Source organism: Protopterus annectens, chromosome 5.part0, assembly GCF_019279795.1.
Source record: "Protopterus annectens isolate FY-2018-M chromosome 5.part0, PAN1.0, whole genome shotgun sequence".
In the NCBI taxonomy this organism is placed as follows: domain Eukaryota; kingdom Metazoa; phylum Chordata; order Ceratodontiformes; family Protopteridae; genus Protopterus; species Protopterus annectens.
In genome coordinates this window covers 802,915,919-802,931,702 of record NC_056735.1, presented here as the reverse complement: position 1 = coordinate 802,931,702, position 15,784 = coordinate 802,915,919, and positions in this window count along the sequence as shown.

Below are 15,784 nucleotides of genomic sequence, written 5' to 3'. Positions count from 1 at the left end.
TATATTTGCATTCACAGTCTGTTGCATACAGAATCTTGCAGAATATACACTGATGAGAGAATATACTTTGCAGCACTTGTCTTTAAGAGCAGTAACCAATAACTTTTATAATAAATAAAACTGGACAAACGTTGCAGCTTAAAAGTACTGTTCCAACTTTACTTCTCATATAGTACAGATGATGTGAGAGATATAACATTTACCTCAGAACACCAAATGTGTTCCTACCATATCCCCAAACAACTGGATTTATACAGCTCTTTATATACTCTTTTTAAACATATTTTGGAGAATTGCTTATCCTGTAGAAACAATACTAAACTTCCTTGTTTAACAATGTCTTGTAAGAGACCAGCTTTTCTGACAGTGTGAATATCCTGTAACAGTGTCCTGATGTCCATGTAGAAAAACATATTTTGAGGAAACACATTGTCCTGTATTCTATTTGAATCTGTGTATAGAAACATGTGTTCTTATGTCAATGCTGATAAGCATATCCTGTTTTTTATGAAGAAAAACATATTTTTGAGAAAACACATTGTCAGAGATCAGCTTTTCTGACAGTGTGAACATCCTGTATTTTATTTGGATCTTTGTATAAAAAACATCTGTTATCCTGTTTTTCCATGCAGAATAACATGCCATTGTTCTTTAAAAGCAGAGTTTGCATTTTTGTTCTTGTATACATCTTGCTCTGAGTCTGTAAGGGAAAAATGTCCATTCTTTAAAAGCAGATTTTTTACACCCTGCTTTGAGTCTGTAAGGGGAAAAATGTCCATTCAGCAGATTGCTTTTCCAAGCCATTGTCATTTAGTATGACTGCTGATCACATATTACTTAAATTTTGTTTCTGCATTTAAGCAAGCCTTTTCTTTCAGCATATTTACAACATAATTAATTTCAGATTTATATTCATAAAATCTAACAATTCCCTCTGTTTTTAAACATACTCAAAACATTTTATATAGAAAACACAAGAAACAAACCTTTAGTTTGATACAACAAATCAAAATGCAATTTTACATAGTTAATACAATGATATTAAAGTATTACTACCAAAACTGAATGTATTTAAAACTTTTTCTTTTGCAGACCATTCTGTGAAAATATTTTATCAGTTATGAGCTGTGTCTGCTTTAATGTTATTTATTTATTTTTTTTAACATGATCAATTTATTCTTTTGCAATCACAGAATTTAATTTATGACTTAGAACTGTTTCATTAACTCTTTGCAGCTGTTGAATTAACTATGAGAGACAGTAACCATGTGCTACTGCAAGCATTTATACACTACTGAAAACACACAATTTCAATGTCATTTTAACCATAACATTGTGGTCAAGTCTTTGAACTGCCCATTAACATCTTGGTAAAGTACTGAACTGGGCTTACATAATAAATATTTGAAAGCAATTATTTTACTGGGATAAAACCAGTCATATTACAACTTGACAAATTACTTTTGAACTTATCACGATGTATTCTTTACAGTATGTATTTACACAGACTGTTTGCTGTTCATGCATTTCAATTTACTAGGTATACTGGACCCATTTTTTTAAAACTTTTTTTTTCACACATATTTATTACTAGACATTCATTTAATTTGTACTGAATTCTTCTGCATTTGTACATACAATGACTATAAAGTACATTTAGTCTAATCTTACAAATTTAATAACATTAATATTAAGCAAAATCTTGGAAAATGTTTATGTCTCTTTAGAAATATCTAGTGGAATTGATACCAAATGCATATGTCATGTTATTTTAAACTACATACTCAGCAATTATTAAAAATATTCATGCTTTTTATACCAACATTGTTTTGCCAAAAACATATTAAAAATAGTGACCATTCTTGCTCAATTTTTTTACATATCTTTACTCTCTTTTGTATAGCTGTAATCAATTTTAAGCCATCTCTTGTTTTTTTTAACTATCTCTTGTATAGCTTTACAGTTTAACAGGTTGTAAATATAATTTAATTCTAAACAATACAATAATAACCATTATGATAGCTATTAACAACTTGTAAAATATCTTATCCTGTCAGGTTTAATCCAGTTTACCAGTATTTCTAATACACTAATACCTGTTTTTCCCTCTACCTAAAAGAGTATTGTCAAGAATGAATGAAATATATATATATTTTTTTTTCCTGTAGCTTTATTTCAGACCCTTGTCACAGTCTGTTTATACAGTCAGTGTAAAACTGAGAAATTGCCCCTCCCCCTGTAGTACTTCAGCACTATTTACCTGCCCTATGCTGTGAGAAATAGAATGCATGTCAGCCCAACACTTTGGTTATACATTTATTTTATTAAATTATGAACTTTTGTCTGATTTGATAATTTTTTATAAAGCTTTTGCTGTTTACTACCACTAGTAGGCATTTACATTCTCCTGCACAATTGATTTGAACTGTATATATACTATAGCCCATTTGCTGGCTGTACTTGATGCAACTGAGGTTTTTTTTTTTTTTTTGTCCTTTTAACATTTACTTGCAAACAGATTATCAGTGACATCTATGCACAATTGTGGCATTTTATTACAATTACCAAATAGTGTTGCCTGTAAACATTTTAACAATTATGTTTTAATAACAATGATGCTTTAGAAAAACTCAAGCTACTTTTCTGGCAATCAGTCTTATTTATCTTATCTTTCCAGCATTTCCTGTAACTATTCATTCAGTCTAGGAAGGTCTTAGCTCACATTTCATACTCTGTGAACTATAGTTAATTCTTTTGGCATTTTTCCTTTAATGTGATTGTGATTTACATAACTATGCATTTATACTACATAAATATACATCATTTTACAATTACCTTACATGGATTTCAGTATTTTTTTATTTAACTATTTATTTAACTATTGAACTGTCCTGCCATTAATTTTACAAAAACTGTTTGAATAATACCATCTGTGATTTTCTTTTTAAAATTCAGAACTTTAACTGTTTGGTGTTACTATATAATTATAAATAAATTGTAAAAAACAAAATAGATATTAGTTTAACCAACACATTTATATTTATATTATTTATATTTGCTGTTGTCTGACTGTTATTCTTGTGTATTGTAACAGATGTACTCTAAATGAAAAGAACACACATGCATGTCTGTCTTGTATATGTATATCTTTATACAAGCATGTCAGTCTTGTGATTTTAAATTTTTACTCCTATTAACTATTTTCATTTAATTTTTATACACTAGAACAGTTTTGTTTACCTTTTGACTATGCTAATGAATGGCATTCATATGCTTTACTTTACTGTAGTACTGATAGATGTCTTGCTTTAACTGAATGAAAGTAAAACATTTAAGAATGATTTGTCCCTATTATCCTACATCAGATGCTACCATCCTACCATGTATGTTTAACCATTTTCAAAACATAAACATATTATAAAATATATTTCTTTTGCACAGATTAACTGTGTATGCAGGAAATTCCCAGTCTTTGTCAGGTCAGCTAATTTATTTTCTTTATCCTGGAACTTCTGTTGAATTTCCTGTGATGTTGCATGGTCTTTCTGACATTCTTTAGTAAGTTGTTCTGCTGAATTTGAAACTCCTATGCACTTTTGAAAAGATGTGTGTATAACTTGTCTAAGCTTCCTGAACTCATTGTGTCTGTCTTTTAGAAGTTTATTACATTCCTGTGTAACAAAATGTACTAGGGGTTCTATCAGTAACTGATTTGACTCACATGTGGTGACAGGACATAACTGTTCAACATCAGAATGTAATGAAAACACTTTACCCTTAGTTAATTCTTCAGATCTGTCTTTACAGTCTATTTCTTTCGCAATATGATGCAATATTATTTTATGACATAATACACAAAATGCAGTTTTTGTTGAAGCACACACTAAACATTTGTCATTTTTCACATGGTTTTCTTTGAGATACCAGCCAAATATTGTAATACATTTGCATAATGCCTTACTATCAACCTGCCCTAATAAGGTTTTACATTTACTAATGTGCTGTGTATACCAACATTGCAATTTACTAAAGTTTGGTTTACTCCTGCATGAATTATAAATCATATCCATACTGTCTAGTAATATACAACCTGTCTGGGAATACAGAAACTATATATGAATATACAACCTGTCTTAAGAATATACAACTCTGTTTAACATCATCCACACTAAATATGTGACACAGAAAAAAGTCTTACCAGTTAGCAAGAAAACAGGTGATCAGGCTGCTATTGCAGATGACTGGAAATTTTTCAAAGTCACTTGAGAAGCTGGGAAAGCACAACAGGCAGTGGACTGATGGGCTAGTGGATATCCCCCTTTTCTTGAAGAATTTATGGCACTGCGAATTTCTTGAACTAGTCTCACTCCGGATTGTAGACGTCTAAAAAACTTTACTACTGCAAGCTGCATAAACTGGAATACTTCTGTTCAGAATTGACACATACGTACAAATGTTAGTTACTGCAATTTAACTGAAGTGACCCTCTGCAGGGCTTACCATCACTCCTCCTGTGTTTGAATGCAGATTGTAGGTTCAAATGCAGACTAGCTTGCCATTGAAAAATTATATGGTGCTAGTCACTCAGCTGCCTCGCCATTGAAAAAATATTATATGTCTCTTACTTGCTTCTTGCTTGGTGTGATGGATTTGCAGTGTTCTTATGACACTCAGTCTTGCTGGCTGGATTCTTGCTAAAATTCAAAGTCTGATTATATTTGCATTCACAGTCTGTTGCATACAGAATCTTGCAGAATATACACTGATGAGAGAATATACTTTGCAGCACTTGTCTTTAAGAGCAGTAACCAATAACTTTTATAATAAATAAAACTGGACAAACGTTGCAGCTTAAAAGTACTGTTCCAACTTTACTTCTCATATAGTACAGATGATGTGAGAGATATAACATTTACCTCAGAACACCAAATGTGTTCCTACCATATCCCAAACAACTGGATTTATACAGCTCTTTATATACTCTTTTTAAACATATTTTGGAGAATTGCTTATCCTGTAGAAACAATACTAAACTTCCTTGTTTAACAATGTCTTGTAAGAGACCAGCTTTTCTGACAGTGTGAATATCCTGTAACAGTGTCCTGATGTCCATGTAGAAAAACATATTTTGAGGAAACACATTGTCCTGTATTCTATTTGAATCTGTGTATAGAAACATGTGTTCTTATGTCAATGCTGATAAGCATATCCTGTTTTTTATGAAGAAAAACATATTTTGAGAAAACACATTGTCAGAGATCAGCTTTTCTGACAGTGTGAACATCCTGTATTTTATTTGGATCTTTGTATAAAAAACATCTGTTATCCTGTTTTTCCATGCAGAATAACATGCCATTGTTCTTTAAAAGCAGAGTTTGCATTTTTGTTCTTGTATACATCTTGCTCTGAGTCTGTAAGGGAAAAATGTCCATTCTTTAAAAGCAGATTTTTTACACCCTGCTTTGAGTCTGTAAGGGGAAAAATGTCCATTCAGCAGATTGCTTTTCCAAGCCATGGTCATTTAGTATGACTGCTGATCACATATTACTTAAATTTTGTTTCTGCATTTAAGCAAGCCTTTTCTTTCAGCATATTTACAACATAATTAATTTCAGATTTATATTCATAAAATCTAACATATTTTACTTTGCATTGTGCTTGTTCATAACTCATTTGTAACTGTACACTCCTGAATAATCATGTTTTGAGTGTGCATGTACTCAAGCAGTCAGTTACAAGCAGCATTTGTTAAGGAAATGTGATGTGGGTTTCGTAGTTTAGAATACTAAAGACGGAGCTTATTAGCAGTATCCCCTATCCTGTTGCTTTAACATAATTACACCTATAATTCTGGGTCAAACTGTAAGAGGAATCCTACTTGATGTAGACAGAATTATGAGGTATACAGTATTCAGATTGTATGCTAATTAAAGATATTTGGCCCAAAGTACCTTCTTAACAAGGGCCTTTTTGCCTATTTTTAATGTCTGCAACTTAAAAGGTAAGTTTGAGAATGGGATTTAAGAGCAATTAACAGTGGATATGATCACTTTACACAAAAGTAAACTGGGAAATTGGACATGGGAAGGGCAACCATAGACATGAGTTCAGCGTGATTCACCATAAACTTGTAAAGGTGACATAAAAGGAAGGACTCAACTCTAGACATATGAACTTTAATGTAAATTAATTTTTGAATGAGGGTGTGAGAGAGTAACTCTAAACACAAACATTAGATTTTAAAATGAATAGCAGATCAGAGGGGAATGTACCTTACACATAAGCACAATGACTATGGGCTGGGATGTAAGACAAGCCAGTTCATAAGAAGTGTATATTACAGGCTAGTAGGGGGGAACTTGCATCTAAAGTTCAAGCACTGTTAAATATATTACAAATCAGGAAGTGGCAGGAAAACAACTGCAGGCATGAGTCAGTTGCTTTTTATCAGCTTGAAGTAAGGGACACTGCAACACATGAGGACTTTATGGCAACTTCTTGAGAAGGGAGTGGCTAGACAGAGGAGTACCCTTATCACAAACATTTACTTCACATTATAAGGAGGATGGTAAAGCAATGCTTTAGAAATAAGTATATAATTTTATTCTAAAAGTCTGGAGATATGCATGTTCTGCTTATGTAGCATTACACAAAAGATGCCTTGCTGTACGTTTCTTACCAGTTGTGCCAGCCAGAACCTGCACCACAGGCTTTTACAATGTTATTAGGGTATCAATATTATTTATTCATGGCTTTTGCTCCCTAAACTATGTGGACAGGTCCATGACAGAAATCTATCATGGCAAATCCCAGTGCTGTATTTTAATTTGTGTTAATTCCTTCCCCACTTTTCACTGGGCTTCCTTTTCTTATGCATGTATGTATTCATGTGCTAGTTTATTCATGCATTATATTTTGCTGCAGAGGTTAGAAAGCAGAGAGACAAACCCACCTTTTTGGGAGTACTGAGACGTGTGACTGTCCGTCTTCTTTCTTCTTCTTTGTGACTGATTCGATGACTGCAGTCTCTGCACTAGTCTGCAGCTGCTTGTAAGCACAAGCCAGCAAGGCAAAGGGCAAGCCAGAAAAAAAACAAAGATAAGGAACTTAAATAAAAGTTAAAAAAAACAAATGGAAACTTCACCCAAACAAAATAAAACCAAACAGAAGAAAGATAAGTAACTTGTCTTCAACTAACTGTCTTTCACCAATGAATAGTCCATAGTAGTAGTACTGTGCTGAGGGCTACTACTGATTATTTCTCGCTCTCTTTTTTGAGAAGAGAGTGAGGACCAATCAGTAGCAATCCAGCCATCCACATCACGTACGTGCCTGCGGATGTGGCAGTCCAAACCCCCTTCTAATTTACGGTGCGGTTAAAACCGCTTAGACTTCTGGGCCTGGGCATCCCACTGATGCTTTTTCTTTTATCTGGACTGCCTTTTACAGCAGTCAGATATTAGATGCTGCTATTATGTTGTTAAAAAATAAAAAAAAAGGAACTCGACGAGCATGAGCAGTTTGAGTTCCGGGACTGAGAAAGCGCAAAATAATGGAAATATTTTTTTATGGCAATTTTTTGGCAAATGAAATGAAATGTATTAAATGTCAACAGAGTCAACTACACTTTCTTCTTTTTCCTGGGAGGGCTGCAGTCCCGCAGTCCAATAGCACGAGCCGCCCCTGGTGGGGAGTGCAGCCTTTACAGTGAAAGGTGCAGTGGTTCTTGCCTGTCTGCCAGTATACAGCTTTAAAAGTCAACAGCAGTTGGCAAAATTCATTGTTCTGAATCTTAATAGCTGTGTTAAGTAATTTCAGGACTCACAGTTATTAGTATCATAATTACAATATGGACTCAAGAAAAGCAATAACAAAAATTAAAAAGAATATTGCTCTTGGTACTGACAGATTCATATTTTGTTAAATGAATTAATATTGCCTTTGGAAAAATACTTTATTGTAAAGCCATCCTATATTATCCTGTACTATTTATCCTCCATTCCTAACAGATGTCATTTTGGAAACCCCTTCTTCAGCTGGATGTTTCCCTCAGTGACTGTGTGCCTATGAGTAGAGTTAAGCCTATAGTTTGTTAAGGTACTTTTTACTGCCTTCAGAGTTGTTTAGTTTGTATCTTTATCCATTTTCTCTTTGTAATTCCCAACTTGCATTGAATGTTTTCAGTTAATGCATTCATAAGTGCTGTCTCAGCTAAAGTAAAACAGCTTTTAATGTCAGTACTGTGACTCTAAAGTAGGAGCTATTGCAATGTGTTTGCATGGTTCAGATGATATTATTCTACTGTCCTTGATTATTAGACAAGTATACGCACTTTTCTGATGTATTAGCACTGCACTTCCCTAATTTGTGTGCCTAGTAATGGCTACTTGATTCCAATACTGTGTTTTTAGTCACCTCTGCAGTCCACAGTGACCAATATTAGTATTTCCATGATATATGACTGAAGGTAGTCAATGATTAGCGTCTTAGTTTGTCCATGCAGCAGTAATGAGATAGCTGGGATATCTGGGTTGGCACATGACCTGCATTAACAAGTACTTTCTTTTGGCTACATGGTTACAGTTCTTACTGCCTACCTTGAATGTTTTATCCTGTTTAGCTAGGAAGGGTCTTAAACTGTGTTTCAATGAGGTCTTAACATCATTATCCTTAAATTAGTGTAATCCATGTGCTCTACTGTTATTGTATACCTATTTATGCTGGGATTTTGTTACATCTGTTTCATTTTAAGCAAATTAAAGCCTTGTGTTTATTTTACTTTTTTTTATCTCATCCTGGTCATCTTCACCCCCTTGAGCCTAACCTTTTTCCATTTTGTCTTTTGGTGACCCTGTTCTTCAGAAGTATATTTGGACCCAGGGCTTATAAATCCCTAACAAAGGGATGCCTTTGACTCTCTATTTTACTACCAGGCTTTTTCTTTGGACTTTCACAGACTAGTGAATGAAATTCTTATTTTATTTTCAAAAGCTAGTGCAAGTACTTTCTTTAATTCGTCTTTTTTGTAAAGCCATACTATACTATTTGTCTTCTATTCCTAATTTACCTGGTTAGTGTCTATAACGATACTGCTATTTTTTTTAATTTCAAATGCTTACTGTCCCCATTTCCCACCCACTCCCACTACCCCTAGATTTATACCCACCTTCTCCACCCACCTAACCTATACCAATCACTCTTTAGAAAACACCTCATCATCCAATTCCCTAGTCCCCCTCCCCCACATACCCCTCCCACTAACACGACACACTTACACTATCACAACCAAATAACCATGCACAGTCTATCTCACCATCCTCTTTCTCCTAGCATCAACACACTACCTTACCTCCTACCAAACCATACTTAATGGTACCTTAACTTCCCCTTCAAAACTTACTTCCTCTCGCACACCTCCCACCCACCTCTACAGCCTACACATATCCCCAAGTAGTCATGACCACATTATTGTCCCACCTCCCTCAGGAAGACTCTTCACAACCTCTACCAAATCAATTACTACAAATAGATACATAGCCATTCTAACCAAACTCTTAAACCATATTAGACGTCAACTGATCCAAGCGAGAAACATACACCCCAACCCAGGCCCAAACCCTTGCACAAATACCCCATCTATTCCATGATTCTCAGACAACCAATCTCCAATCTCTATACCAAAAAATAGCCTTCTACTAGTTAGCTTAAACATCAGAAACATAAACAGCAAAGTGCACCTACTCCATGCTTTGATATCCATCTATTCCCTGGTTTACTATCCTTAACCGAAACATGGTTAAAACCCACAACACCAGACAGCGAGTTCCTCCCACCTGGGTACAATGTATTATGAAAAGATAGACTATCTAAAAAAGGGTGTGGGGTAGCATTATTTTACAAAAACAACATAAAAATCTGTACTATTAATCCTGCAATCCCTTCACTCAATACTTTTGAACTTCTAGCCAAACTCAAACATAGCAGCGAAACATCAATCAATATTATAACTGGCTATATACCACCATGCAGCAATATTCTCTCCCTAGAATCCCTCCTAAACTGGGTTAATCAAAATCTCCGTCAAGAAACCATCATCCTAGGTGACTTTAATATTGACTGGAACACTTTCTCAACCACTAACCCCACCAACTATATTAATCTCTACAGCTTCTCCCAAGCCATTCAATGTAGCATTAGGCTAGGAAATGCTAAAATGAAAGAAAATTTCCTAGATTGGATCTTGATAAATAAGACCAGTACCAAGCAGGAGTCCTTCCAGACACCCTTAGAGACCACCAACCCACCTTCTTACTAAAATACAAAATCCATGCCAACTCTACTCCACCAGTACAAACTACCCAGAACAAAAATAACTTAGACCAAAGTTCAGACTCAAACTAAACTACCATAATTTAAACATAATAAAAATAAGTACCCCTAAAAGCTGTAATCAAGTTCAACAACACTTTCCTAAAAATCCTAAATGCCCATACCCATCTCATGCCACAAAACTCAAAATGAATACTGCACCCTATATCACCAAAGAGACTAAAAAATAAGATTGTTCAAAGGAATAGGGCTTGGCATCACTGGGGAGCCAAAAAACTACAGCAACTAGAGAACAATTCCAAAAACTTAGAAACAAAACCAAAAAACTATTCTCCAGGATAAAAATAATTATTTCCTACATCTGCAAAGCAGGCAGCAAAACAACCGCAAAATATTCTGGGCAGGAATAAATAAACTACTTCACCCTGACAAACCCTCTGCCCCATCTCCAACCTCCTCAGGTAAAATCACAGACATACCTGATTCATTCAACAAATACTTCATAGAAACCATCTCTAAACTAGTTCAACAACCCACTACTACTACTACTACCAATATCCCCAAACCTGCAGTCAGTTCCATAACTACCTTCCAATTCCAACCCATCCCTACCTATTATGTCAAACAATTACTATCCAAACTTAAACCTACTAGCCTAGCAGTGGATGGTATCCCAGAGGAATACCTCCAGTTGGCTGCTAGTGAACTTGCCTACTCAATCTCTATTCTACTTAACAGATCTATATCAGAAAACACCATCCCACCAAGCTGGAAAATCTCCTACATCATCCCTTAACATAATGGTGGAACATCCACTGACCTCACCAACTATCGCCCTATTGCCATTCTGTCCCCACTATCAAAAATTCTTAAAAAATGCATACATTACCAACTTAAGCCATACCTACTTAATAACCAACTTCTCTCTCCTACCCAACACGGATTCCACCCTGCTCACAGTACAACTGCAGCCCTTATTTCTTTTACAAACCTCATCAACCAAAACAGGCACTTAGGTAAACTAACATCTGCCATATTTCTGGACCTGTCAAAAGCCTTTGATATGGTCAACCATCCTAAACTACTTCACTCCCTTAACTAATCATGACCTTAGTGATAACACACTAGCCTTTTTCCAAAGCTATCTACATGGTAGACAACAAGAAGTTCAAAGGGACAACAACCTATCCTCACTACTGCCTATTACCACAGGTGTCCCACAAGGGTCCATTCTGGGACCCCTTCTATTCGCCATCTTCATTAATGATCTCCACAGCATCTGCCAAGACGCAACTGTTATACAATATGCTGACAACTCAACAATAGTTTGCTCAGCCAACAAACCACACAATCTCCTCTCCATTACCCAAAAGCCTTCCAAATTACCTAAACCTGGTTTCTTAACATAAACCTATTACTTAATCCCAAAAAGACCAAACTGCTGCTATTTAAACCAAACAAATCCACCTCAGTGCCCAACACATTCAATATTATGTCCAGAGATGGGGCTATCATCTCTCCAGACACTCATTCTAAACTGCTAGGAGTGACCACTGACAACAACCTCAACTTCAATCTACATATAAATCAAACTATGAAAAACATTCACAAAAAACTGGGCAGTCTTTATAAAAACAAAACCATTTCTAATCCAATCTGCTAGAATAACAATTGCTCAAATCCATATCCAGACTATTCTACACTGCTCCCATCTTCACCAACCTAGCCAAAAGTACCATTACCTCTGCCAACTCAAGGGTTAAATTCAAAAAACTACTAAAAGAACACCTAAAACTCACATGGCTATGCCCTTGCTACCCACCAGATTGACCCATAACATACAGACCCTCTGACCCACTCTCATGCTCCCTTTCATCTCTATCCATTGAAGAAGAATCATGACATCTCTATATAGTGCCTCATCTGAAAACACCCATGCCAACAGTCCACAATTATACACATTCCAACTTCATACCCAACCACTTCTCATAAAACTAACCCTAACATCCTCTCCCACCCCCTCTTACTTACATTTGTCTCTATCAGTGTTATTATAGGAAATCAGTACATTCTAAGTACTTCTTTACTCTAAGTTTAAACTATGAATTTTGTTATAACTAGCAACTATCAATTAATATTGTACTTTGCAAATTTAAAACTGTGGAATCTTGTTAAATCATGTGTTTTCCCATGAATACTTGCTTGCTATGTAGAAATCTCATACTTGTTTGTTCTTAATCTGTGGTGCTTTTCTCCTCGGGCCTGCACTGAAAATGGACATGTATCCAGTCGGACTGTCCCAGACAACAAAAGTAAAATAAATAAATAAAATAAATAAATGAACTTTCTAATCTCACTACCTGACTGTGAAATACCCAGTCCTCATTAATTATTCCTAATATTCCTTCATCATGTAAGCCAAACTGTATGACCCCTTTGCAGTTCATCCCACACAGTAGAGGTGTGGTGGAAATAATTAATAAAAACTGGGACATTTTACAGTGAATGGTGATATGAGAACATTAATTTCTCCAAAGCTCCTATTTTATACAGAAGTGCAAGCACTCTAAAGGAATTATTTGAATGGAAGAGGTGGAATAATAAGGCAGAAAGGGTACATACACATGCAGTAGGTGTACAATTTGTAGATACATGGAGGCTAGAAATATTTTGATTCATCTTACTACAGGGAATCAGTATTACTTAAATCATTTTGCAACAGTTGAGAAGAGGGACTGGTTTGCTTAGCAAAATCGTAAAATATTTTTTATGTAGGTAAAGCAAAGCACAGTTTTAACTCGTTCATACCAAGCCTAATCAGAATTTGACACCTTCTGACACCTGCAGAGTTCCTGCGTGGATGATTTCCATCTGGGATAAAAATCTGAGAATACAGTTTTCTAAGCTGTCTTTAAAGAAATGTGTATCTCACAAAAACTATAAAAGCTACGCAAAAGTTAAAACATGAAAGTTAATCAGCACAGACTCCTCTTCACAACAGTGCTGTTAATATGTCACCCAGATGTAGTGATAATTGTATACTGAACAAGTAATTTCATAATATGTCAATTTAATTATTATAGTTTTGCAAACAAGGATTAATATCCCTATAACCATAGAACACAGACTCTAACTTTCAGTGTGGCTTTTGTTCATGCAGATGTGCTGCCACTCACGTCTTGAGATGTTTGCATAACTATGAATGGTGTGCATTTTAGGGTATTTAATGAATAAACTAATGTAAATACCAGCAAAGTAATGCTCATTAGATACTGATTATGAGTGCAGTGTTTTTTTCAGCATTGTGTATGCTTTAATTTGATACTATGGAGTACCATATAAATACCTTCTGAGTCACGTTATTAATAAAGTACTAATATGCTATTAATATTTCTTGGAAATAACCCATATTTTCTCTGGTACAGAGTACCCCACTTGTCTTAGGTGCCATTCATGACCTCTGTGATGACGAGGCATGTGAAATGCTGTTCCACAATGCATCCAGAAGGACAATGCCAGAACTATGATATTTATGATATTCATACAAATTGTCACAGTACAGCCCCTTCCATACAAAGCAACTTTGAATACTATGTTCAGAATGGATGTCAGATTGTGGTAAAATATTTTCTTTACTAAAATTAAAAAGGTATTTCAAATTTGTTTTACAAAAAAAAAAACACTACCTACAGTAAATGTCTCAGTCTTTTCCACCCCTCCCAAAATGTACAGTACTCCTAAAAGGAATTCTGACTATTTTAACTGAGCAAGCAACAAGTTGAATTACTTTTTATTCATAGGCAGTTTGCCTACCATAAATACTGCATTCATAGCCACTGTATTCACTGACAGCAAGGTCACTTACTTTCATACTCATTTTGTACCTCTGTACTGAGCAACTGTAACCAGTATTTGATTATATACATAAAATATGTCTAACTGAGATAAAAAAGAGAGGAAAAGAGAAAACCCCAGAATCAATGTACTTGAAAGTACTTCACAAGCACCACACATTAAAGGGGCCCAGCTTATTTTTCATGAATTTAGAATACTCTGTGGAAGACTGAGCAAAAAACAAAATGGTCATTTGATTTTATCTATGGGCAGCACTCTCAAATCCAGCAACTGCAGTCACTTTATTGAACTGTGTACCTCACAGATGTCTAATTATATTTAAAAAAAAGAAAGAAAAAAGCAATTCTATACAATATATATATAAATCATCATCTTCTTAGAAACTGCATTAATAATAATAATATTAATAATAATACAATATAGTGTGAAAAAATATGCACAATACCCATATAAATGACATCCTGTCTCTCAACAGTTTGTTTCAAGAACATTTTCAGTGATGGATATTAAATAGAACCCTTTTTACTTAAGAAAGTTGATCAGATAGCATGTTTTCATTACCGTACTGTTTTTGGAATAAAATGTTCTGCTAAAGTATATACAGAAGCCAAGTAATTGGCATCATATGTCTCAAAAAAACTCCGGGACTGATTTTAAAATCAGATTTTTTAGACAAGTTTTTTTTTTTTTTTGTTTTATTTTTTTTCCCTTGCTGTTTTTGGTGGATACCAGGTCGCAAACTCAAACACTTATCACTTCAAAACTTTTCAAAATAGCAGCAGTGTGGAAAAAAAAAACATGACAGGGCTCTTTACAGATCCACAAAGATGCCCCACACATTTTTGCATTCAATTGGCTGTTAGAGCAGTGATATAAGATGTCTTGTTCTCCATTAATTTAAGCAGAGAGTTGGAAGATCATAGACTGATTGAGTATTTTACTAAGTATTAAAATGCTTTTTATTAACTTTTTAAACACTTTAAAGAATACTCAAGACATCAGCCCTTTGAGAGTCTTTAATGGTGACATATGCCAGGTATTTTTAATTGATATTTGCAAACTGATCAAGTAAGGAAAAGTGGGAGTAAGAAAAGTGATTTTTTTCTTCTTAAAATCAAACATCAATGAATTACTTTTATTTGACTGTCTTACACATGCACAGTGACACTTCTCATAAACTGTATTTGTGCCTCTAAGTCAACAATTTAAAAAAGAAATGCTTTCTAGAAGAACAGAGCACATATACACTCTCTGAGTGTGATAGGAAAATGCCATATTTTTGTGCTGGCACTGTAGACATCAATTATGTGATTGTATAATTCATGCTATGGGCAACAAATAGTTAATTATTAGTAAAATAACCTTATTTTGGATATAAGGAAGAAAGCAGAAACAAATGCAATTAATAAAGAGCAAAAATGCATAAAATTATGTAGACTTTAAATTTCATCTTTTACTGATAGCTAAATGATCTATGAGAGATGGAGATTTAAGAAATGAACTATGTGCAGAGTTAGAGTGGCAATTGCATCTGAGCGGTACAAAAGAAAGAGGACCTAAAAATACTGCATTTTTTTAAAGAACGCATCAGAAAGAAAGG